At 45.5% G+C, this 24,807-nt stretch overlaps 1 pseudogene across 1 annotated transcript; it reads right to left on the bottom strand.

The window, feature by feature from the left end:
• Nucleotides 1-775: 775 nt before the first annotated feature.
• Nucleotides 776-24,794, bottom strand: LOC144675921 (uncharacterized; annotated as a pseudogene). Its single transcript, XR_013575205.1, has 6 exons — nucleotides 24,710-24,794; nucleotides 24,140-24,463; nucleotides 13,295-13,334; nucleotides 12,103-12,332; nucleotides 8,440-8,521; nucleotides 776-1,194 (listed from the first exon to the last, which is right to left on the bottom strand). The product of XR_013575205.1 is annotated as an uncharacterized LOC144675921 (transcript).
• Between the last annotated feature and the right edge of the window lie 13 nt (nucleotides 24,795-24,807).

Here is a 24,807-nt window from a genome sequence, read left to right as displayed (position 1 = left end):
CATGAGCTTTTATTTTCCACAATAACCTTTGATATGGACCTTATCAAATGCATTCTGGAAATCTAAGTACAGTACATCCACCGGTTTCCCTTTATCCACAGCATGTGTGACTCCTTCAAAGAATTCCCATTAATTGGTTAAACATGATTTCCCTTTCACATGATTTCCCTGGAGATTGATCTTCAATTCCTGAATACTCCAAGCCAATCCTGGAAGGTTGGATTAGTTACAATCTTGACTGATTACCTTAAACCGGTTGTTGGTATAGCTATCGGCGAACTCAGGATTGTTCGGGGAGTGCTGCCCAATCACTGAATCACATTCATCGGTAGATGTTTTGTTTTGGGTTTTGCAAGTCCATGCTTGTTCAGTACAGTCTGTATTCTACCTGTTATAAACTCAACTTATGCTGTTTGATTTGACCAGCCAATCACTGGGACACACAGCAGCTTTAATCCACAGGTCAGTCAGCATTACCACTTGTGTTTGTTCCTGCATTCAGAGAGTGCAGGAGGCTATTCAGCCCATCGTGTAAGTGCTGCCCCTGTGTTAACGACCCTCCCCTGCTCTTTCCCCATCGCCCTTCAAGTGTCTTTTTTGTTAACACAGATTTTGGTGTTCCACTGACACAAGACCATTTGGAGTAGGTTTTTTGGATTTAATGCTGATGAACAGCTATTTGGAATTGACTCAGTAAAGATACATCATTTACAGACACTGTGGAAGTCCTGGTCTGCAGTCCCTGAACTAGAGAATAAAATATTCAATCCTGTGCTTGTATCAGAATAGAAAAAGCATTTTATAAATAAACGCAATACAAGAGTGAGTGAATTTGGGATCTGCTGTTGTTTCAGATGATGCTCGGTGGGGAGGTACGAGGGGCTTCCATCATTCACTGTCCTCCTCATCTCAGTCCTCAAGCCCAGTGAACTGACCGAGGTCTGTCCTGTGGAAGGGGAGGGGGTTATCTGCAGGTAGCATGTCCCCTCTCTCTGCCCAATTTCCACCATCTCAGTGTGTAAGGCTTGAGGTGCTATCCTAGCGATTCTTGCGATTCCCTGCTTTAGCCTGGCTCCTGTCAGCAGTCCTGGATCTCTGCTGGGCTGTCGCGTGTCCCGTCATCTTCAGATGCTCAAACAACTTGTTTCTCGAGGAGAACTGAGAGTCACAGGTCACACAGCGAAGCACAGCTTCCTGTAGATACAGTAGGTTTCATATATCAAATTCCTCCATCATCCTCTCCATAGAGAGGGAATAAGACATGAACCCCACACACTACCCCAGGGGTGGGAGGGAGAGGAATCATATGAACATACAAATTAGGATTAGGCCACTCCACCCCTCGAGCCTACTCCACCATTCAATAAGATCATGGCTAATCTGACTGTAACCTCAATCCCACATTCCTGCCTACCGCCAATTACCTTTCACCCCCTTGCTTATCAAGAATCTATTTAGCTCTGCCTTAAAAATATTCAAATACTCTGCGTCCACTGCCTTTTAAGGAAGAGAGTTCCAAAGACTCACAACCTCTGAGAGAAACAGTTTTTCCTCATCTCTGTCTTAAATGAGCGACCCCTTATTTTTAAACAGTGACCCCTAGTTCTAGATTCTCCCACAAGAGGAAACATCTTCTCCACATCCACCCTGTCAAGTCCCCTCAGGATCTTATATGTTTCAATCAAGTCGCCTCTTACTCTTCTAAACTCCAGCAGATACAAGCCTAACCTGTTCAACCTTTCCTCATAAGACAACTCTAGGACAGAGAGAGTCCCAGACCCCACACACTGTCCCAGATAATAGAGAGAGAGAGGAAGAGTTCGAGAGAGCGAGTGTGAGAGAGAGTCAGTCAGAGACACGCTGCCCTAGGTAGGGAGAGCACTCCATGCTGGGCAGCAGCTATAGTTAATTAGGTAACTAGTTTAAACTGGTTTCTCTAGCCAGCAATGCCTGACTCAGCTCTGTAGAATTTCGGTGAGTAAATACAGGTGGTCTTGCTAAACACCAGAAGTAAGCAAGTACAAAGTGAGCAGCTGGTCAGTGAGTGTAAGCTTGGGAATGTGGTCAGTGAGGGAGAGAGTGCTATTCGGATCTTTACAGGAGAGGAGTGGGTTGAGAGCAGTGCTGGAGAATTGCAGCAGGACATCAGAGCTAAAGCCTGGAAGCATTAATGAGGTGAGCAGGTAGGTGAGTAGTTGGTGAATTTTAAGTTTTATTCTCCCTATACACAGGAATAATAATTTAAAATGGTACTGGGGAAATATAAGTATTGCATTAAATTTATAGCTTAACTCATCAAACCACTTGATATAACTGCAGATAATCGTTGTGTGATATTTCTAAACTTAATTAGTTAAATAAAACACAGCAAAGATGGCACGGTAGGTGATGTGCTGCAGCTGTAGCACATGAGCGCTGATGGATACCAGTGTGATCCACAGTAACTACGTCTACAATAGGGTCTGCAAATCGAGGTACTTCAGCTCAGAGCTGATGAGCTGGAATCTGAGCTTTGGACACGGCGATGCACCAGGGAAAAGGTTACCGGACACACTTTGCTCCAAGAGACTGTCACATCCCTTAGGGTAGCTACATCTGATTTGGTCTGTGGTCAGACAGAGGAGTGTGCAACTGTGAGTGAGGCATGAGACCCAAAAGGTAGCAATGGATGAGACAGGTTCGAAGTTGTTGCAGTTTATGTTGATGAGAACAGGGGCTGCAGGGAGGAGAGCAAACTGACCATGGCACTATGGTGCAGGAGCCATTCAAGTAGGACCATAAGACATAGGAGCAGAAGTAGGCCATTCGGCCCATCGAGTCTGCTCTGCCATTCAATGAGATCATGGCTGATCCGATAATCCTCAACTCCACTTTCCTGCCTTTTCCCCATAACCTTTGATTCCCTTACTGATTAAAAATCTGTATCTCAGCCTTGAATATACTTAATGACCCAGCCTCTACAGCCCTCTGTGGTAAAGAATTCCACAGATTAACTACCCTCTGAGAGAAGAAATTCCTCCTCATCTCTGTTTTAAATGGGCGACCCCTTACTCTGAGATTATGCCCTCTGGTCCTAGACCCTCCCACAAGGGGAAACAACCTCTCAGCATCTACCCTGTCAAACCCCCTAAGAATCTTTTATGTTTCAATAAGGTTGCCTCTCATCTTCTAAACTCCAATGAGTACAGGCCCAACTTCTCCTCATAAGAAAATCCCTCCATACCTGCCATCAGCCTAGTGAACCTTCTCTGGACTGCCTCCAATGCCAATATATCTTTCCTTAGATAAGAGGACCAAAACTGTTCACAGTATTCTAGGTGTAGTCTAACTAGTGCCTTGTATAGTTTTAGCAAGACTTCCCTATTTTTATACTACATTCCCTTTGAAATAAAGGCCAACATTCCATTTGCCTTCCCTATTACCTGTTGAACTTGTATGTTAGCTTTTTGGGCTTCATGCACAAGGATTCCCAAATCCCTCTGTGCTGCAGCTTTCTGCAGTCTTTCTCCATTTAAATAATATTCAGCTCCTCTATTCTTCCTGCCAAAGTGCATAACCTCACACTTTCCCACATTATATTCCATCTGCCAAGTTTTTGTCCACACACTTAACCTGTCTATATCCCTCTGTAGACTCTTTGTGTCATCTTCACCACTTGCCTTCCCACCTATTTTTGTGTCATCTGCAAACTTGGCGATAGTAGATTCATTTCCCTCATCTAAGTCATTAACATATATTGTAAATAATTGTGGCCCCAACACTGATCCCTGTGGTGCTCCAGTAGTTACTGGTTGCCATCTTAAAAATGCTTCCCCATAACCCAACTGTCTGTCTTCTACTGGTTAGCCAATCCTCTATCCATGCTAATATACTACCCCAACACCATGGGCTCTTAACATATTAAGTAGCCTTATGTGTGGTACCTTTTCGAACGCCTTTTGGAAATCCAAATATATTACATCTACTGGTTCCCCTTTATCTATCCTGCTTGTTATCTCCTCAAAGAATTCTAATAAATTTGTCAGGCATGATTTCCCCTTCATGAAGCCATGCTGACTCTGCTTGATTAGATTATGTATTTCTAAATGCTCTGCTGTTACATCCTTTATAATAGACTCCAACATTTTCCCAATTACAGGTGTTAAGCCAACTGGCCAATAGTTACCTGTTCTTTGTCTCCCTCCGTTTTTGAATAAGGGTGTTACATTGGCCATTCTCTAATCCTCTGGGACTTTTCCAGAATCTAAGGATTCTTGGAAGATTACTACCAGTGCATCCACTATCTTTGCAGCTACTTTAATATCCTAGGATGCAACCCATCAGGTCTAGGGGACTTATCGGCCTTTAGCCCCATTATTTTCCCTAGAACTTTTTTCTAGTGATAGTTATTGTATTTATTTCCTCCCCGCTTTTGCCCCTTGATTATTTAGTATTTTTGGAATGTTATTAGTATCTTCTACCATGAAGACTAATGCAAAGTATTTATTCAACTCCTCTGCCATTTCCTGGTTCCCCATTATTATTTCCCCAGCCTCATTCTCTAAGGGGCCTATGTTCACTTTGGCCTCGCTCTTCCTTTTCGTATATTTAAAGAAACTCTTACTTTCCGTTTTTATATTACTTGTTAGTTTACCCTCAAAGTTTATTTTCTCCTTCTTTATTATTTTTTGGTCATCTTCTGTTGGTTTTTAAAACTTTCCCAACCCTCTGGCTTACCACTAATCTCTGTCACATTGTATGTTTTCTCTCTCACTTTGATACTGTCCTTAACTTTCTTGGTTCACTATGGTTAGTTTATCCCCTTCCTAGTATCCTTCTTCGTCACTGACATTATCTTTGTTGTGCATCATGAACTATTTTTTAAAACGTCTGCCATTGTTCACCAACCATCTTTCCTGCTAAACTCCTTTCCCAGTCCACTCCAGCCAACTCTGCCCTCATTCCTTTGTAATTACCCTTATTTAAGTTTAGCACAGTTGTTTCTGACCCAAGTGTCTCACTCTCAAACTGAATGCTAAATTCTACCATGTTATGGTCACTGTTTCCTAGGGGATCTTTTACTGTGAGATCATTTATTAAACCTGTCTCATTGCACATTACCATTTCCAAAATAGCCTGATCCCTGATTGGATCCACAACATATTGTTCTAGGAAACTGTCTATGAATTCTTGCTCGTGGCTTTCTCTACCAATTTGATTTGCCCAATCTACATGAAGATTGAAAAATCACTAATGCAGCACGTCGATTCAAGAAAGGAGGTAGGCAGAAAGATTTAGGTAGGTAGGTGTACAAGATTATGAGGGGCATGGACAGGGCGGATAGCCTCACATCCTTTAAAAAGTACCTGGATGAGCACGTGGCACATCATAACATTCAAGGTTATGGGCCAAATGCTCGTAAATGGGATTAGGTCGGTAGGTCAGGTGTTTCTCACGTGTCGGTGCAGACTCGATGGGCCAAAGGGCCTCTTCTGCACTGTGAGATTCTGTGATTTAGCTATAGGCTAGTTAGCCTAACGTCTGTCATTGGGAAAAAGTAAAAATCCATTATTAAAGAGATAGTAGCAGGACATTTAGAAAATCATAATATAACCAGGCAGAGTCAACATGGTTCTGTGAAAGACAAATCGAGTTTGAGAAATTTATTAGAAGTCGGAGGTTGTAACTTGCAGGGTGGATAAAGGGGAACTGGTGGATGTGCTGTACTTAGACTTCCAGAAGGCATTTGACAAAGTGCAGCACAAAGGTTACGACGCAAAGTAAGAGCTCACGGTGTAGGAGGTAATATATTAGCATGGATAGAGGATTGGTTAGCTAACAGGAAGCAGAGTGTAGGCATAAATGGGTCATTTTTGGGTTGGCAAGATGTGACAAGTGGAGTGCTGGGGCCTCAACTACTAACAATTTATATCAATGACTTGGGTGAAGGGGCTTGAATGTATGGTCGCTAATTGACACAAAGTTAGATAGGAATGTAAGTTGTGAAGAGGACATAAGGAGCTTGAAAAGAGATATAGACGGGTTAAGTGAGTGGGCAAAAACTTGGAAGATGGAGTATAATGTGAGAAAATGTGAACCTGTCCAATTTGGCAGGAAGCACAGAAAAGCAGGACATTATTTAAATGGAGAGAAATTGCAGAAATCTGAGGCACAGAGGGATCTGGGTGTCCTGGTGCATGAATCAGGAAAAGTTAGCATGCAGGTACAGCAAGTGATAGGAAGGCAAATGGAATATCGTCATTGATTGCAAAGGGAATGGAACATAAAAGTAGGGATGTTTTGCTACAGTTTGTGACCACACCTGGAGTACTGTGTTCAGTTTTGGTCTCCTTATTTAAGAAAGGATATAAATGCATTAGAAGCGGTTAAGAGAAGGTTCATTCAGCTGATACCTGGGATGTGGTGGTGGTGGAGGTTGTGGGGGGGCAGTTATCTTACAAGGAAAGTTTGGACAGGCTGGGCCTGTACCAAGTGGAGTTCAGAAGATCGAGAGGTGATCGTATTGAAACGTATAAGATCCTGAGGGGACTTGACAGGGTGGGTGCAGAAAGGGTGTTTCTCCCTGTGGGGGAGACCAGAACAAGGGGACACAGTTTCAAAATAAAGGGTCTCCGATTCAAGACTGAGGTGAGGAGAGCCTTTGGAACTCCTCTTCCCCCAGAGAGCAGTGGAGCCATGGTCATTAACATTTTTTAAGGCACAGGTAGATAGATTCTTGACTAATAAGATGGTCAAAGGATATCTGGAGTAGGCGGAATGTGGAGTTGAGGCCACAGTCAGATAAGCCATGGTCTTATTGAATGGTGGAGCAGGCTCGAGGGGCTGAGTGGCCTCCTCCTGCTCCTAATTCATATATAGATGAATGGGAGGCAGTGGTGTAGTGGTAATGTCAGTAGACCAGTGATTCAGACATCCAGGCTATTGCTCTGTGCACACAGGTTCAAATCCCAACATAGCAGCCGGTAGAATTTAAATTCAGTTATTACATCTGGAATTCTAAAGCCAGTCTCAGTAATAGTGACCATAAAACTGTCATCGATTGTTGTTAAAAACCCATCTGGCTCACTAATGCCCTCTAGGGAAGGAAATCTGCTGTCCTTACCTGGTCTGGCCTACATGTGACTCCAGACCCACAGCAATGTGGTTGACTCTTAATTGCCCTCTGAAATGGCCCAGCTAGCCTCACAGTTCAAGGGCAATTAGGGATGGGCAACTTATGCTGACCTTGCCAGTGACACCCACAACCCATGAAAAGAATAAAGGAGATAAGGTGCCACATAAAAGGTTACGGCATAAGATAAGAGCTCATGGTGTTGGGGGTGATATATTAGCTTGGATAGAGGATTGGCTAACTAACAGGAAGCAGAGAGCAGGGGTAATGGGGCATTTTCAGGTTGACAAACTGTAACTAGTGGAGTGCCACAGGGATCAGTGCTGGAGCTTTAACTATTTACAATCTATATCAATGTCCTGGGTGATGGGACTGACTATTGTAGACAAATTTACTGACAATACGAAGATAGGTAGGAAAGCAAGTTGTGAGGAGGATACAGAGTCTGCAGAGGGATATAGACGGGATATAGATGGGTTAAGTGAGTGGGCAAAAAAATCGGCAGATGGATTATAATGTGGGAAAATGTGAGGATGTCCACTTTGACAGGAAGAATAGAAAAGCAGTATATTATTTAATGGAGAGAGATTGCAGAACCCTGAGGTACAGAGGGATCTGGGTGTCCTGGTACATGAATCACAAAACCTCAGCAATGAAGGTACAGCAAGTGATTAGGGAGGTAAATCTAGGCTGATTCCTGGGATGAAGGAGTTTGTCTTATGAGGAATGTTTGAGTGGGTTGGGCCTATACTCATTGGAGTTTAGAAGAATGAGAGATGATCTGAATGAAATATAAAAGATTCTGAGGGGGTTTGACAGGGTAGATGCTGAGAGGGTGTTTCCCTTTGTGGGAGAGTCTAGAACAAAAGGGATAAAGTATATAAATAGAGGCTCTCCTCCCATTTAAAACAGAGATGGGGCGGAATTTCTTCTCACAGGGGGTCGTTAATTCCCACCCCACCCGACCCCCTCCTTTAGGACCGCCCTCCTCTTAGACCCTCCCACCCAACCCCCTCCTCTGGCCCCCCTTCCCCCACCCCCACTCCAACCCCCTTCTGGCCCCCACCCAAACCCCCTCCTCTGGCCCCAGCCTCCCTTCTTCCACTCTCCTCTGGCCCCCTTCCCTCACCCCAATCCCTCCTCTGCCCACCCGCAACTGACCCCCTCCTATTTCACTCCTCCATCTCTCTCCCCCGATCTCACTCCCCACTCTCTCTTGCAAGCCTTGCCTACCCCATTCCCCTCACCATCCCCCACCCCCACACCACCCACTCCTCACCCCTGATCCCCCCCAACCACAGCCCCAGTCACCCCTCAGACCCACTGACCTGAGATGTTGCTTCTCCACTGGGTGTCTTCCCTCCTCTCTTCTCCTGCTTTCCCTTTTTCCCTCGTTTAGCTTTAAGGGAGCTGGAAGAAAGGAAAACAAATCAGAGAATTAACAAATGATCCTCTCTCCCCAATTACAGGGGCCGATTACAGACACCCCGCCCTCCCAAATTAAAGAGGACCTGACCTCCAACCCCCCCTTCCCCACTGCCCAACCCCAGAATATGGGGCCATTCACCAACGATTGGGATCTGTTTAAAGAGAGAGAGATTCTCGATCCCAGGGATCTGTTTAAAGAGAGAGAGATTCTCGATCCCAGGGATCTGTTTAAAGAGAGAGAGATTCTCGATCCCAGGGCTCTGTTTAAAGAGAGAGAGAGGTTCTCGATCCCAGGGCTCTGTTTAAAGAGAGAGAGGTTCTCGATCCCAGTCTCTGTTTAAAGGGAGATTGTCGATCCCAGTCTCTGTTTAAGGAGAGAGAGATTCTCGATCCCAGGGATCTGTTTAAAGAGAGAGAGATTCTTGATCCCAGGGATCTGTTTAAAGAGAGAGAGATTCTCGATCCCAGGGATCTGTTTAAAGAGAGAGAGATTCTCGATCCCAGGGATCTGTTTAAAGGGAGAGAGATTCTCGATCCCAGGGATCTGTTTAAAGAGAGAGATTCTCGATCCCAGGGATCTGTTTAAAAAGAGAGAGAGAGATTCTCGATCCCAGGGATCTGTTTAAAGAAAGAGAGATTCTCGATCCCAGGGATCCGTTTAAAGAGAGAGAGATTCTCGATCCCAAGGCTCTGTTTAAAGGGAGATTCTCGATCCCAGTCTCTGTTTAAAGAGAGGGAGTTTCTCGATCCCAGGGATCTGTTTAAAGAGAGAGAGATTCTTGATCCCAGGGATCTGTTTAAAGAGAGAGATTCTCGATCCCAAGGCTCTGTTTAAAGAGAGATTCTCGATCCCAAGGCTCTGTTTAAAGAGAGATTCTCGATCCCAGTCTCTGCTTAATGAGAGATATTCTCGATCCCAGTCTCTGTTTAAAGAGAGAGAGATTCTCGATCCCAGTCTCTGTTTAAAGAGAGAGAAATTCTCGATCCCAGTCTCTGTTTAAAGAGAGAGAGATTCTCGATCCCAGGGATCTGTTTAAAGAGAGAGAGATTCTCGATCCCAGGGATCTGTTTAAAGAGAGAGAGATTCTCGATCCCAGGGCTCTGTTTAAAGAGAGAGAGATTCTCGATCCCAGGGCTCTGTTTAAAGAGAGAGAGATTCTCGATCCCAGGGCTCTGTTTAAAGAGAGAGAGAGAGAGAGATTCTCCATCCCAGGGCTCTGTTTAAAGAGAGAGAGAGAGAGAGATTCTCGATCCCAGGGCTCTGTTTAAAGAGAGAGAGATTCTCGATCCCAGGGCTCTGTTTAAAGAGAGAGAGAGAGAGATTCTCGATCCCAGGGCTCTGTTTAAAGAGAGAGAGAGATTCTCAATCCCTGTCTCTGTTTAAAGAGAGAGAGATTCTCGATCCCAGTCTCTGTTTAAAGGGAGATTCTCGATCCCAGGGCTCTGTTTAAAGAGAGATTCTCGATCCCAGGGCTCTGTTTAAAGAGAGAGAGAGATTCTCGATCCCAGGGCTCTATTTAAAGAGAGAGAGAGTCTCGATCCCAGGGATCTGTTTAAAGAGAGAGAGATTCTCGATCCCAGGGATCTGTTTAAAGAGAGAGAGATTCTCGATCCCAGGGATCTGTTTAAAGAGAGAGATTCTCAATCCCAGTCTCTGTTAAAAGAGAGAGATTCTCGATCCCAGGGATCTGTTTAAAGAGAGAGAGATTCTCGATCCCAGTCTCTGTTTAAAGAGAGAGAGGTTCTCGATCTCAGGGATCTGTTTAAAGAGAGAGTTTCTCGATCCCAGTCTCTGTTTAAAGAGAGAGAGAGATTCTCGATCCCAGGGATCTGTTTAAAGGGAGATTCTCGATACCAGGGATCTGTTCATAGGGAGATTCTAGACCCCAGGGATCTGTTTAGAGAGAGAGATTCTCGATCCCAGGGATCTGTTTAAAGAGAGAGAGATTCTCGATCCCAGGGATCTGTTTAAAGAGAGAGAGAGATTCTCGATCCCAGTCTCTGTTTAAAGAGAGAGAGATTGTCGATCCCAGGGCTCTGTTTAAAGAGAGAGAGATTCTCGATCCCAGGCCTCTGTTTAAAGAGAGAGAGATTCTCGATCCCAGGGCTCTATTTAAAGAGAGAGAGAGTCTCGATCCCAGGGATCTGTTTAAAGAGAGAGAGATTCTCGATCCCAGGGATCTGTTTAAAGAGGGAGAGATTCTCGATCCCAGGGATCTGTTTAAAGAGAGAGATTCTCAATCCCAGTCTCTGTTAAAAGAGAGAGAGATTCTCGATCCCAGGGATCTGTTTAAAGAGAGAGAGATTCTCGATCCCAGTCTCTGTTTAAGGAGAGAGAGATTCTCGATCTGAGGGATCTGTTTAAAGAGAGAGATTCTCGATCCCAGTCTCTGTTTAAAGAGAGAGAGAGATTCTCGATCCCAGGGATCTGTTTAAAGGGAGATTCTCGATCCCAGGGATCTGTTTAAAGGGAGATTCTCGATCCCAGGGATCTGTTTAAAGGGAGATTCTCGATCCCAGGGATCTGTTTAGAAAGAGAGAGGTTCTCGATCCCAGGGATCTGTTTAGAGAGAGAAATTCTCGATCCCAGGGATCTCTTTAAAGAGAGAGAGATTCTTGATCCCAGGGCTCTGTTTAAAGAGAGAGAGAGAGATTCTCGATCCCAGGGCTCTGTTTAAAGAGAGAGAGAGAGAGATTCTCGATCCCAGGGCTCTGTTTAAAGAGAGAGAGAGAGAGATTCTCGATCCCAGGGCTCTGTTTAAAGAGAGAGAGAGAGAGATTCTCCATCCCAGGGCTCTGTTTAAAGAGAGAGAGATTCTCGATCCCAGGGATCTGTTTAAAGAGAGAGAGGTTCTCGATCCCAGGGCTCTGTTTAAAGGGAGATTCTCGATCCCATGGCTCTGTTTAAAGAGAGAGAGATTCTCGATCCCAGGGCTCTGTTTAAAGAGAGAGAGAGAGAGATTCTCGATCCCAGGGCTCTGTTTAAAGAGAGAGAGATTCTCGATCCCAGGGCTCTGTTTAAAGAGAGAGAGAGAGAGATTCTCCATCCCAGGGCTCTGTTTAAAGAGAGAGAGATTCTCGATCCCAGGGCTCTGTTTAAAGAGAGAGAGAGAGAGATTCTCCATCCCAGGGCTCTGTTTAAAGAGAGAGAGAGAGAGAGATTCTCCATCCCAGGGCTCTGTTTAAAGAGAGAGAGATTCTCGATCCCAGGGCTCTGTTTAAAGAGAGAGAGAGAGAGAATCTCGATCCCAGGGCTCTGTTTAAAGAGAGAGAGAGATTCTCGATCCCAGTCTCTGTTTAAAGAGAGAGAGATTCTCGATCCCAGTCTCTGTTTAAAGAGAGAGAGATTCTCGATCCCAGTCTCTGTTTAAAGGGAGATTCTCGATCCCAGGGCTCTGTTTAAAGAGAGATTCTCGATCCCAGGGCTCTGTTTAAAGAGAGAGAGAGATTCTCGATCCCAGGGCTCTGTTTAAAGGGATTGATAGTGGATAGTTTGAAGATTTGCTTTTACTGGTCCTGTGCTGGAATTCTCCCACCCCCAGGTTCCCAGGTGAATGTCCCACCTTGATGAAGTTGCTGTTCTTTCCTCTGTTGTGCCATCTTGGTGTTGCATGGTGGACTCTGAGTTTTCTTGTTGCTCTGTAATCACAGAGTCGGGTTCCTGCTCCTCATCACGTTTGTTGCTCTCACTCAATCTCTCCTCCTCTGCACTCCGGTTGTTCCATTCTGAGTGAGTGACTGTGGCAGTGAGGTTCTGGGAATCGGTGGCTTCAGGGGAACTCTCACTGAACATCTAGGACAGAGCACACAATGAACTGTACAGGTTGAACATCCAAAGTCTGGGACCCTCTGGACCCAGACCGTGCCGGGTTTCGCATTTTCCTGCATTGGGGAGGATTGAGGATCGACTCGAGCTCTGGAATCAGATCAGCGCTCCACTATAAACAAAGCGGCAAAGACCATAATTAGCCTGATGCGCCACCAAGGACCAGAGCCTAGCCAAATGATCCCAGTATTTGGATAATAAGTCCAAATTTCATTTAACTGAATATCAAACGGAATATTTTCAAAAATGTCCAGTTTTCAGACAATTCATGTTTTTGGACAGACAGATTTTAGACGTCTAACCAGAATTTATATAGAACATTTAACAGAAAAAGATCTGAGTGCTTCACAGGGGTATTAGCAAATAAAACCTTGCACCAAGTCACATCCTGGGACAAAGTTGGGGGTGGGGAGGGGTGTGGCAATGGGGACATTAGGGGAGATGCAAAGAGGTAAGTTTAAGAAGTGTCTTGAAGGAGGAAAGCAAGAAGCAAGGTAAAGAGGTGCAGGGATGGAGGGAGGGAATTCCAGAGCTTAGGGACCAGGCAGCCGTCAATGCAGGAGCAATTAAAGCTGGATCACACATGAGGTCAGAAATAGAGGAGTAATCTCGGAGAGTTTAGTGATAGGAAGGGCTCAGGCCACAGAGGGAGTTGAAAAGGATAAGAATTTTTAAAATCCAGACGATACTCAAATGGGAGCTGATGTAGGTCAGTGAAAACAGGTGACAGATGACGGCAGTTGGTACAAGTTAAGTCACAGGCAGCAAGCAGAGTTTTAGATGAATATGGATCAGTGTTTACAGGGTGGGATTGGGCAGAGCAAATGGAAGGGGGGAGGCAGGAGGTGGAGTGTAGAGACCGGGATCAGGGGGAGGTGAAACAATCAGAAGCAGCCTGCATTCATTGCCACTCCCAGAGCGTTTCTTACCTTCTGTTGCCGTTTCCTCCTCTTCTGCTTCTTGGAGACTCTACAGAAGCAGATTAACATTATTAACAAACAGATTAACCGGTTGATTAAAGGCTTTGCTCTCACTCAATCTCAGAGCTGTCCTGACACTTTAACAAGAAACTTTTTATCTCCTTCTAGGCCTGAAGTATCACAAGCTTCAATAACTCACAGGTATCAACACCCCTCCAGATCCCTTCCTCCCTTTCCCCCTTACTCCATCTTTTCCTCACCCCTTGCCATATATTCATGACACCCACCATCTCTGCCCCTCTGGCCCTGAACACTGAGCTCAGCAATGGCCTCAGCTTCATCCCCTTCTGTCCCAACCTCAATGAATTGAGAGCTCAGACAATGCTGAGCCTTTTCTTCCGATGTCTCACGCCCGTTTTTCGTCCCGGAGTCTTCCCCCTGCTCAGCAGACCCTTTCACCCACCTCCAATACTCTCCCTCCAACTGGACCCCTCCCACTGGCCTTTTACTCTCTCAATCTTTTTCATTGAGAGCTGCCAGTGTGACACTGGCCATCTGACTGTCTCTGCTCACCTCTCCCACTCTCACCTGTCTTCCTCTGAACTTGCTGCTCTCTGCTCTCTCAGGTCCAACTCTAACATTGTCATCAAACCTGCTGCCAAGGGCAGTGTTGTTCTTGTCGGACTGACCTCTAGCTAGAAGAGGCTGAATGTTAACTCTCTAACACACCCTCCTACATTCCCAGACAGTGGCGCAATAAGAGAGGCTGGCATAGTGGGAATGTCACTAGAATAGTAATCCAGGGGCTGAAGCTAATGCTCTGGAGACATGGGTTCAAATCCCACCACAACAGCCGGTGGAGTTTAAATTCGATTCATTCATAAATCTGGATTATAAAGCTGGTCTCAGTAACAATGCAATGAAAATATCAGCAATTGTTGTAAAAACACATCTGGGTCACTAATGCCCTTTAGGGAAGGAAATCTGCCGTCTTTACCTGGTCTGGCCTACATGTGACTCCAGACCCACAGCAATGTGGTTGACTCTTAATTTCCCTCTGAAATGACCAAACAAACCACTCAGTTGTACAAACAGCTACCGAAGAAATCGCCTTTGCGACCTCTGGGTCAAAATCCTGGAACTCCCTCCCTAACGAGTGGAGTGCCGCAGGGATCAGTGTTGGGCCTCAACAATTTACAATCCATATTAATAACTCGGATGAAGGGACTGACTGTACTGTAGCCAACTTGCTGACGATTAAATGGTTGGTAGGAAAGCAAGTTGTGAAAAGGACGCTGCAAAATAGGTTAAAGGGAATGGGCGGATTTTTGATCGACAAGGGAGTCAAGGGTTATGTAGAGCAGGCAGGAGAGTGGAGTTAAGATTGCAATCGGATCAGCCATGATCTTACTGAATGGCAGAGCAGGATCGAGGAGCCGGGTGGCCTAATCCTGCTCCTAATTCTTATGATCTAGAGCATTGGACGTATATGGGGAAGAGGAGATGCTTAGGGCCCAGAAACTGGAAACTGTTAAAAGACAAATAGAAAATATGTTTCAATAAGATCACCTCTCATTCATCTAAACTCCAATGAGAATAGACCCAACCCGTTCAACCATTCCTCATAAGACAACCCCTTCATCCAGGAATCAGCCTAGTGAACATTCGGACTGCTGTTCTCGTCACATCCTGAGGTCCACACTCTGTGCCATGTGCCGCCAGATGAACAGACTCGACCTCTCTCTCCAGCAGCACCGACGCACCCTATTTCTAAGCTGCCCTTCCCCCCAGTTTCATTTTATTCTTTGACTCATCCGACGCCTCAACAAGAAATTTTGTCTCTTTCTTTCAGGTGCAAAGGAACGCAAGCTCCAACAACTCATCGACACCAACACCCATCCAGGACCCTCCACCCCTGCCTGTCCCTCTGTCCCCATCCCATCTTCCAATCCCAGCCCCGGCCGTGTATTCACTATACCCCCTGACCTTCCCCTCTCCGATGCTGAACGTTCAGTGCTTAGCAAAGGACTCAGTTTCATACCCTTACGCCCTCATCTCAATGAATTTCGGGCTCGGCATGATGCTGAACTCTTCTTCCGCCGTCTTCGTCTCCGTGCTCACTTCTTTGGGCAGGAGTCCTCTCCCCGTTCAACAGATCCTTTTACCCACCTCCAATATTCTCCCTCCACCTGGACCCCTCCCTCTGGATTCTTACCTTCTCTTGATCTGTTCATTGAGAACTGTCGGTGTGACATTAGTCGTCTCAATTTCTCTGCTCCTCTCACCCACTCTAACCTGTCTCTCTCTGAACTTGCTGCACTCCGTTCTCTCAGGTCCAACCCTGACTTTGTCATCAAACCCGCTGACAAGGGTGGTGCTGTTGTTGTCTGGCGCACTGACCTCTACCTCGCGGAGGCTGAGCGTCAACTCGCAGACACTTCCTCCTACCTCTCCCTGGACCATGACCCCACCACTGAACATCAAGCCATTGTTTCTAAACTGTCACTGACCTCATCTCCTCTGGAGATCTTCTTTCCACAGCTTCCAACCTGATAGTCGCCCAACCTCGGACGGCCCGCTTCTACCTCCTACCCAAAATCCACAAACAGGACTGTCCCGGCAGACCGATCGTGCCAGCCTGTTCCTGCCCCACGGAACTCATTTCTCGTTATCTTGACTCCATTCTCTCTCCCCTTGTCCAGTCTCTTCCCACCTACATCCGTGATTCCTCTGACACCTTACTTCACATCAACAATTTCCAGTTCCCTGGCCCCAACCACCTCCTCTTCACCATGGACGTCCAATCCCTCTACACCTCCATCCCCCACCAGGATGGTCTGAGGGCCCTTAGCTTCTTCCTAGAACAGAGGCCCAAACAATCCCCATCCACCGCTACTCTCCTCCGTCTGGCTGAACTTGTTCTCACACTGGACAATTTCTCCTTTAACTCCTCTCACTTTCTCCAAATAAAAGGTGTGGCTATGGGTACCCGCATGGGCCCCAGCTATGCCTGTCTCTTTACGGGGTATGTGGAACATTCCTTGTTCCAGTCCTACTCCGGCCCCCTCCCACAACTCTTTCTCCGGTACATCGATGATTACTTCGGTGCTGCTTCATGCTCTCGTCGGGACCTGGAAAAATTTATTAATTTTGCTTACAATTTCCACCCCTCCATCATTTTCACATGGTCCATCTCTGACACTTCCCTTCCCTTCCTTGACCTCTCTGTCTCAAATTCTGGTGATAGACTGTCCACCAATATTCATTACAAGCCTACCGACTCCCACAGCTACCTTGACTACAGCTCCTCACACCCCGCTTCCTGTAAGGACTCCATCCCATTCTCTCAGTTCCTTCACCTCCGTCGCATCTGTTCTGATGATGCCACTTTCAAAAACAGTTCCTCTGACATGTCCTCCTTCTTCCTTAACCGAGGTTTTCCACCAACGGTGGTTGACAGGGCCCTCAACTGTGTCCGGCCCATCTCCCGCGCATCCACCCTCACACCTTCCTCTCCCTCCCAGAAACATGATAGGGTCCCCCTTGTCCTCACTTATCACCCCACCAGCCTCTCCATTCAAAGGATCATCCTCCGCCATTTCCGCCAACACCAGCATGATGCCACCACCAAACACATCTTCCCTTCACCCCCCCTGGCGGCATTCCGCAGGGATCGTTCCCTCAGGGACACCCTGGTCCACTCCTCCATCACCTCCTACACCTCAACCCCCTCCCACGGCACCTTCCCATGCAACCGCAGAAGGTGCAACACCTGCCCCTTTACTTCCCCCCTCCTCACTGTCCAAGGGCCCAAACACTCCTTTCAAGTGAAGCAGCATTTCACTTGCACTTCCCTCAATTTAGTCTACTGCATTCGCTGCTCCCAATGCAGTTTCCTCTACATTGGAGAGACCAAACGCAGACTGGGTGACCGCTTTGCAGAACACCTTCGGTCTGTCCGCAAGCATGACCCAGACCTCCCTGTCGCTTGCCATTTCAACACACCACCCTGCTCTCATGCCCACATGTCTGCCCTTGGCCTACTGCAATGTTCCAGTGAAGCTCAACGCAAACTGGAGGAACAGCACCTCATCTTCCAACTAGGCACTTTACAGCCTTCCGGACTGAATGTTGAGTTCAACAATTTTAGATCATGAACTCTCTCCTCCATCCCCACCCCCTTTCCAATTCCCCCTTTTCCGATAATTTATATAGATTTTTCTTTTCCCACCTATTTCCATTATTTTCAAGTGTATTTCCATCCATTGTTTTATCTCTACCTTTTAGCCTATTTCGATCCCTTCCTCCCACCCCCACTAGGGCTATCTGTACCTTGCTCGTCCTGCTTTCTATCCTTAATGTCACCATTAGCACATATCTTAGCTAATATCACCACCGTCAACACCTCTTTGTCTTTTGTCTGTGACATCTTTTGGTTATCTCCACCTATCACTGGTCCTCTATCCAGCTCTACCTGTCCCACCCCCCCTTAAACCAGCTTATAGTTTACCTCTTTTCTATTTTTCCTTATTTCAGATGGAGAGTCATTCAGACTCGAAATGTTAACTGTGCTCCTCTCCACAGATGGTGTCAGACCTGCTGAGTTTTTCCAGGTATTTTTATTTTTGTTTTGGATTTCCAGCATCTGCAGTTTTTTGCTTTTATCTTAGTTGTAGATGGTATACACGGCTGCTACTGTGCATCAGTGGTGGAGGGAGTGAATGTTTGTGGACGTGGTGCCAATCAAGTGGGCTGCTTTGTCCTGGACGGTGTCAAGCTTCTAGAGTATTGTGGGAGCTGCACAATCCTGAGATGAAATGGGAAAAAGTATTTAAGGAGAGGGATGCTTGACTGTTGAGAGTTGCTTTGGGGGGAACCCACTGACGGTCAGTAGCTTAGTGTGAGCTGCTGAGAAGCTGTGGAAGTTTTTATTGGAGACAACCGCCCAGTGTTAAGCCAGGAGAGTCTTCGTTTTAGAAAACAGTTTGTTTCTGAACCTACTTTTGGAATTCCACATCAGAGTGGAAATGCCTGAGAAGTCATGAGATTTACCTTTATTAATGTGACGACAATTCTTTGACTTGGGTAATATTACTGGATTTTTATGGTTAAAAATCCATAAGAGGTTGTTGCCAGAAAGGTAGTTTAATTGTGTAGTTTTGATCGAGCGTGTTTTTTGGGGGCTGTCCTGGGAGACTGTTCTGGCAGTGTTAGTTTTGATCGAGCGTGTTTTTTGGGGGTTGTCCTGGGAGACTGTTCTGGCAGTGTTAGTTTTGATCGAGCGTGTTTTTTGGGGGCTGTCCTGGGAGACTGTTCTGGCAGTGTTAGTTTTGATCGAGCGTGCTTTTTGGGGGCTGTCCTGGGAGACTGTTCTGGCAGTGTTAGTTTTGATCGAGCGTGTTTTTTGGGGGCTGTCCTGGGAGACTGTTCTGGCAGTGCTAGTTTTGATCGAGCGTGTTTTTTGGGGGCTGTCCTGGGAGACTATTCTGACAGCGTTAGTTTAATTTGTGCGCTTAAGTTTTTTTTCCACTTTTTGATAAATCTTTTGAGTTTTAAGATTCTAAAGGTGTTATTGGAGTTCTGTGCTTTTGAGGTCTGTAGCTCTTCCTACTCATTTTCACGATAAAAAAAAGGTTTATAATCAGCAAGTTTAACTTGTTCAGTAATAGCATCAGCTGTGGTCATAACACCTCCAAATAAAAGATGTGGGGGTTGTATATAGACCCCCAAACTGTAGTGGTGATGTTGGGAATGGCATTAAACAGGAAATTAGAGATGCATGTAATAAAGGAACATCTGTAATTACGGGTGACTTTAATCTGCACATAGATTGGGCAAATAAAATTAGTAATAGAGGAATTCCTGGAGTGTATACGGGATGGTTTTCTGGACCAATAGGTTGAGGAACCAACTAGAGAACAGGCCAAAACAAAAAGCTACTGCGGATGCTGGAAATCCAAAACAAAAACAGAATTACCTGGAAAAACTCAGAATTACCTGAACAGGCCACCCTAGACTGGGTATTGTGTAATGAGAAAGGAATAATTGGCAATCTAGTTGTGCGAGGCCCCTTTGGGATGAGCGACCATAATATGATAGAATTCTTCCTCAAGATGGAGAGTGACATAATTGATTCTGAGACTTGGGTCCTGAATCTTAATAAAGGAACAACAATGGTATGAGATGCGAGTTGGCTATGATGGATTGGGAAACGTTACTTAAAGGGATGACGGTGGATAGGCAATGGCAAACATTCAAAGAGCGCATGGGGTGAACTACAACAATTGTTTATTCCTGCCTGGCGCAAATGTAAAATAGGAAAGGTGGCCAAACCATGGCTTACAAGGGAAATTAAGAGATAGTATTAGATGCAAGGAAGAGGCATACAAATTGGCCAGAAAAAACAACAGACCTGAGGATTGGGAGCAGTTTAGAATTCAGCAAAGGAGGACCAAGGGATTGATTAAGAAGGGGAAAATAGAGTACGAGAGTTAGCTTGCGGGGAACATAAAAACTGACTGTAAAACTTTCTACAGGTATGTGAAGAGAAAAAGGGTGGTGAAGACAAATATAGGTCCCTTACAGTCAGAAACAGGGGAATTTATAATGGGCAAAGAAATGGCTGACCAACTAAATACATACTTTGGTTCTGTCTTGACAAAGGAGGACACTAATAACATACTAGAAATGTTGGGGAACACAGGATTTAGTGAGAGGGAGGAACTGAAAGAAATCAGTATTAGTAGGGAAATGGTGTGGGGAAATTGATGGGATTGAAGGCCGATAAATCCCCAGGGCCTGATAATCTACATCCCAGAGTACTTAAGGAAGTGGCCCTAGAAATAGTGGATGCATTGGTGGTCATCTTTCGAGATTCTATAGACTCTGGAACAGTTCCTACAGATTGGAGGGTAGTTAATGTAATCCCACTATTTAAAAAGGGAGGTAGAGAGAAAACAGGGAATTATGAACCAGTCAGCCTGACGTCGGTAGTGGGGAAAATTCTAGAGTCCATTATAAAAGATTTAATAGCTGACCACCTGGAAAACAGTGGCAGAATTGGACAGAGTCAGCATGGATTTATGAAAGGGAAATCATGCTTGACAAATCTACTGGAATTTTTCGGGGATGTAACTAGTAGAGTTGATGAGGGGGAACCAGTGGATGTGGTTTATTTGGACTTTCAGAAGGCTTTCGACAAAGTCCCACATAAGAGATTAGTGTGTAAAATTAAAGCACATGGGATTGGGGGTAGAGTATTGAGACGGGTAGAAAACAGGTTGGCAGACAGGAAACAAAGAGTAGGAATAAATGGGTCTTTTTCCGAATGGCAGGCAGTGACTAGTGGGGTACCGCAGGGATCGGTGCTGGGACCCCAGTTATTCACAATATATATTAATGATTTAGATGAGAGAACTAAATGTAATATCTCCAAATTTGCAAATGACACAAAGCTGGGTGGGAGGGTGAGCTGTGAGGAGGATGCAGAGATGCTTCAGTGTGACTTGGACAAGCTGAGTGAGTGGGTAAATGCATGGCAGATGCAGTATAATGTGGATAAATGTGAGGTTATCCATTTTGGTAGCAAAAACAGGAAGGCAGATTATTATCTGAATGGCTATAAATTGAGAGAGGGGAATGTGCAATGAGACCTGGGTGTCCTTGTACACCAGTCACTGAAGGTAAGCATGCAGGTGCAGCAGGCGGTAAAGAAGGCAAATGGTATGTTGGCCTTCATAGCCAGAGGATTCGAGTACAGGAACAGGGATGTTTTGCTGCAATTGTACAGGGCCTTGGTGAGACCACACCTGGAATATTGTATGCAGTTTTGGTCTCCTTATCTGAGGAAGGATGGTCTTGCTATAGAGGGAGTGCAGCAAAGGTTTACCAGACTGTTTCCTGGGATGGCGGGGCTGACATATGAGGAGAGATTGAGTCGATTAGGATTATATTCGCCGGAGTTCAGAAGAATGAGGGGGGAATCTCATAGAAACCTATAAAATTCTAACAGGACTAGACAGGGTAGATGCAGGAAGGATGTTCCCGATGGTGGGGGAGTCCAGAACCAGGGGTCACAGTCTGAGGATACGGGGTAGACCATTGAGGACTGAGATGAGGAGAAATTTCTTCACCCAGAGAGTGGTGAGCCTGTGGAATTCGCTACCACAGAAAGTAGTTGAGACCAAAACATTGTATGTTTTCAAGAAGGAGTTAGATATAGCTCTTGGGGCAAAAGGGATCAAAGGATATGGGGAGAAAGCGGGAGCAGGATATTGAGTTGGATGATCAGCCATGATCATAATGAATGGTGGAGCAGGCTCGAAGGGCCGAATGGCCTACTCCTGCTCCTAGTTTCTATGTTACTATGAGGTAATCCCATGGATCCAGCCTGCCTTTTTGTGGGGTATGTGGAACATTCCTTTTTCCAGTCCTACTCAGGGCCCCCTCCCTCATTTCTTCTCCTGTCACACTGACTCGTGCCGCTTTCTGGTCTCACCTAGGAATAGAAAATTTCATTGAATTTGTTTCCAATTGCCACCCTTCCCTCACTCTTCCCTTCCCGGAGTTCCCATCTCCATTTCTGGAGATAAGCTATCAACTAATACTTAATCCAAACCCACCGACTCCCACAGTCACCTCAACTACACTTCCTCATATCCTGCTCCCTGTAATGACTCTTCCATTCTCCCAGTTTCTCCATGTCTGTCTGGGAAATAAAGGATTAATATGATTACAATGAGTTGTCATGAAGAGATATTAATGTGTATAATGTTATTGGAAGTTATTTTTTAAAATAGAATTCTAATGGGGGTCTGTGTCTAGGTGTGTGCCTGTGAACATCTTAATTGGATTAAAGACAGCTAGTCTGGGTGCTTTGATGTACAGTAGTTTTGAGAAATTAATTGGGTGAACAGTAAGGAAAACAGTAAGGTAAAGTGTTCATTTGCATTTGTTGAATGAATCACTCAAAACTGCAGGTAAAATCTTGCACCTTGCTAGAAGAAGCCAAACAACATGTTTACTTTTTCAGCTTACAAATAAAATCGATGCTATGAAAGGGGTTTTATTGTTAGAAGAGCTGAAGTTCAAAAGACCTAGTGATACAATGAGAATTTACATTCAAAGGGAAAGCTAGGTATATAAAGAAAGGTGTTTGTGTGTGTAAGGTAGGGGCATTTAAGACCTAACCAGCCTATATGTCTCCAACCAACTTGCAAAGGAACCTCATTTGGAACTCGTAAGGTCAAATGTGCTTTGCCTGGTGTCTATTTAAAGTCTATGGGTTATTGTTGCCTTAGCGGAGATTTACCTAGGGGTGATTAATTTGGGGATTTGTTAAAAAGTTATTATAGATGTAAATTGCAGCCATGTGTATGTGTTTAATTTATTGTTAAATTAATAAATGTTTAATTTAGTTTTATACAAAAACCTCGAGACTCTGTGGTCTTATTTCTACTGAATTCAAAGTCTGCATCTCAAAACATCCAAATTGCAAAAATGGGTTATGACAGTTGTTTCAAGTTTCCTTCTGGGATTTGAACAACTCAGCCTTTACCATCGGCTGTGTCATAATGTTACAAAGTGAGTTCTGCTTATGAAAGTGGTCTCTTTGACTGTACTTTTCCACTATAGCCCTTGACCTACACAATCTGCACACCTGCTCTTCTATGTGTTTTACTGGGTGAGCTCATTCAAAGGGGGAACTGACCTTTTGGGGGCCAAAGATGCTGTACGCTGATTTTGGCCAGGCGTGGGGTGTAAACAATTGTGTCTGTACTTTCTGGAATTATTGCATAAACAACTTGCTAGTACTGATGCTTTTTGAGAGGCTTCAGTTCTCTGAAGCTCTCCATGCTTGTAATACAATTTCCTACTTTTAGCTCACTCCAGACTCTGTTTTTTATCCATAACACCCATTGTACCTGTTCTGATGGTGCAACCTTCCACAACAGTGTTTCTAATATGTCTTCCCTTTTCCTCAACTGAGGACCATCCCCACCCCCCCACTATGGTTGACAGGGTCCTCAACCATGTCCGACCCATTTCTCGCACTTCTGCTCTCGTCTGTTCCCCTCCCTCCCTCCCTGAACCACGATAAGGTTCCCTTTGTCCTCACTTTTCATCCCACCAGCTCCATATTCGATGGCTCATCCTCTGATGTTTCTGCCAACTCTAGTGTGTGACGCCACCAAACACATCTTCCCCTCCCCTCCAAAGGGGCGAGTCAAGAAACAAAAGCTGTGTCTAGAGGAGGTGTGAACGGCAGAATAATGAACAGCTGCTGCCCAAAAGCTAAAACAAAACAAGTTAAAACTAAAACCTGCAAACAATAAGGAAAACAGAATGGATCAGAGATTACTGTCCAATTCAACATTGAGTCCGAAAGGCTGTAAAGTGCTTAATTGAAAGAGGAAGTGCTGTTCCTCCAGTTTAACAGTGAGTTTAAATGGAATAGTGCAGCAGGCCAAGGACAAAGAAGTCAGTGTGAATTAAAATGACAGGTGATCAGAAGCTTGTGGTCAAGTTCACGGACTGAGTGGGGGTGTTCTGTAAAACAGTCACCCAATCTGTGTTGGTCTCCCCAGTGTAGAGGAGACCACATTGTGAGCAGCGAATACAGTATACTGAATTGAAAGGAGTAAATGCTTCCTCACTTGGGATTGGACGTTGAGAACAGATGAGATAAGAGAGTCATACGGACTCAAAGTGTTAACTCTGTCTTTCTCTCCACAGAGGCTGTTAGACCTGCTGAGTTTTTCCAGCATTTTCTGTTTTTATTTCAGATTTCCAGCATCCGCAGTATTTTGCTTTTATTCCCATATTTAACAAATTCCCCTCAGTGTCTGTAAATACCTCTGAGTTTCCTCATGGAATTCCTCTGCTGTGCCTCGATCCTCTAGAGGTTCCTCCTCTCCACCTCGATCCTCTGGTGGTTCCTCTGCTCTGCCTCGATCCTCTAGAGGTTCCTCCTCTCCACCTCGATCCTCTGGTGGTTCCTCTGCTCTGCCTCGATCCTCTAGAGGTTCCTCCTCTCCACCTCGATCCTCTGGTGGTTCCTCCTCTCTGCTTCGATCCTCTCCTGACCATTCACACAGCTCCTCTTCCTCAGCCTCCAGCTGTTGCCGTAGTAAGGCCACCATCTCTCGGTGTTTCTTGGACTTTTTGTGATTCTCCATGCTGCAAGTATACGGGAAGCTGGTTACAGGAAGCGAGGGAATCACCACCAGGGACTGTCCATGGGACACTGTAGCCCCCTCCAAAACACCCCAAAGACCCATCCCAAACTCTGGGGCCCCACTCTCCTCCTCTCCGCCACCCCCCCCCCCTCATATCAGGATGTACCCCCCTCCCCACACACAGGGAGAGAATACCAGCACCACCCCCACCCAGGGACAGGGGGCAGTCAAATCTGGAAACACTTACGTCTTAGCGCTTTGGAAGATTTTCTCACAAGCCGGGCAGATAGGTCTTCGCAATAATCGATGTCACCCTGAGCCGGGTCAGTGTGTGTGTCTGGAACA

The sequence above is a fragment of the Cetorhinus maximus genome, unplaced genomic scaffold (assembly GCF_964194155.1).
Source record: "Cetorhinus maximus unplaced genomic scaffold, sCetMax3.hap1.1 HAP1_SCAFFOLD_1225, whole genome shotgun sequence".
Lineage (NCBI taxonomy): Eukaryota > Metazoa > Chordata > Chondrichthyes > Lamniformes > Cetorhinidae > Cetorhinus > Cetorhinus maximus.
This window is presented reverse-complemented; position numbering and strand designations above follow the sequence as displayed.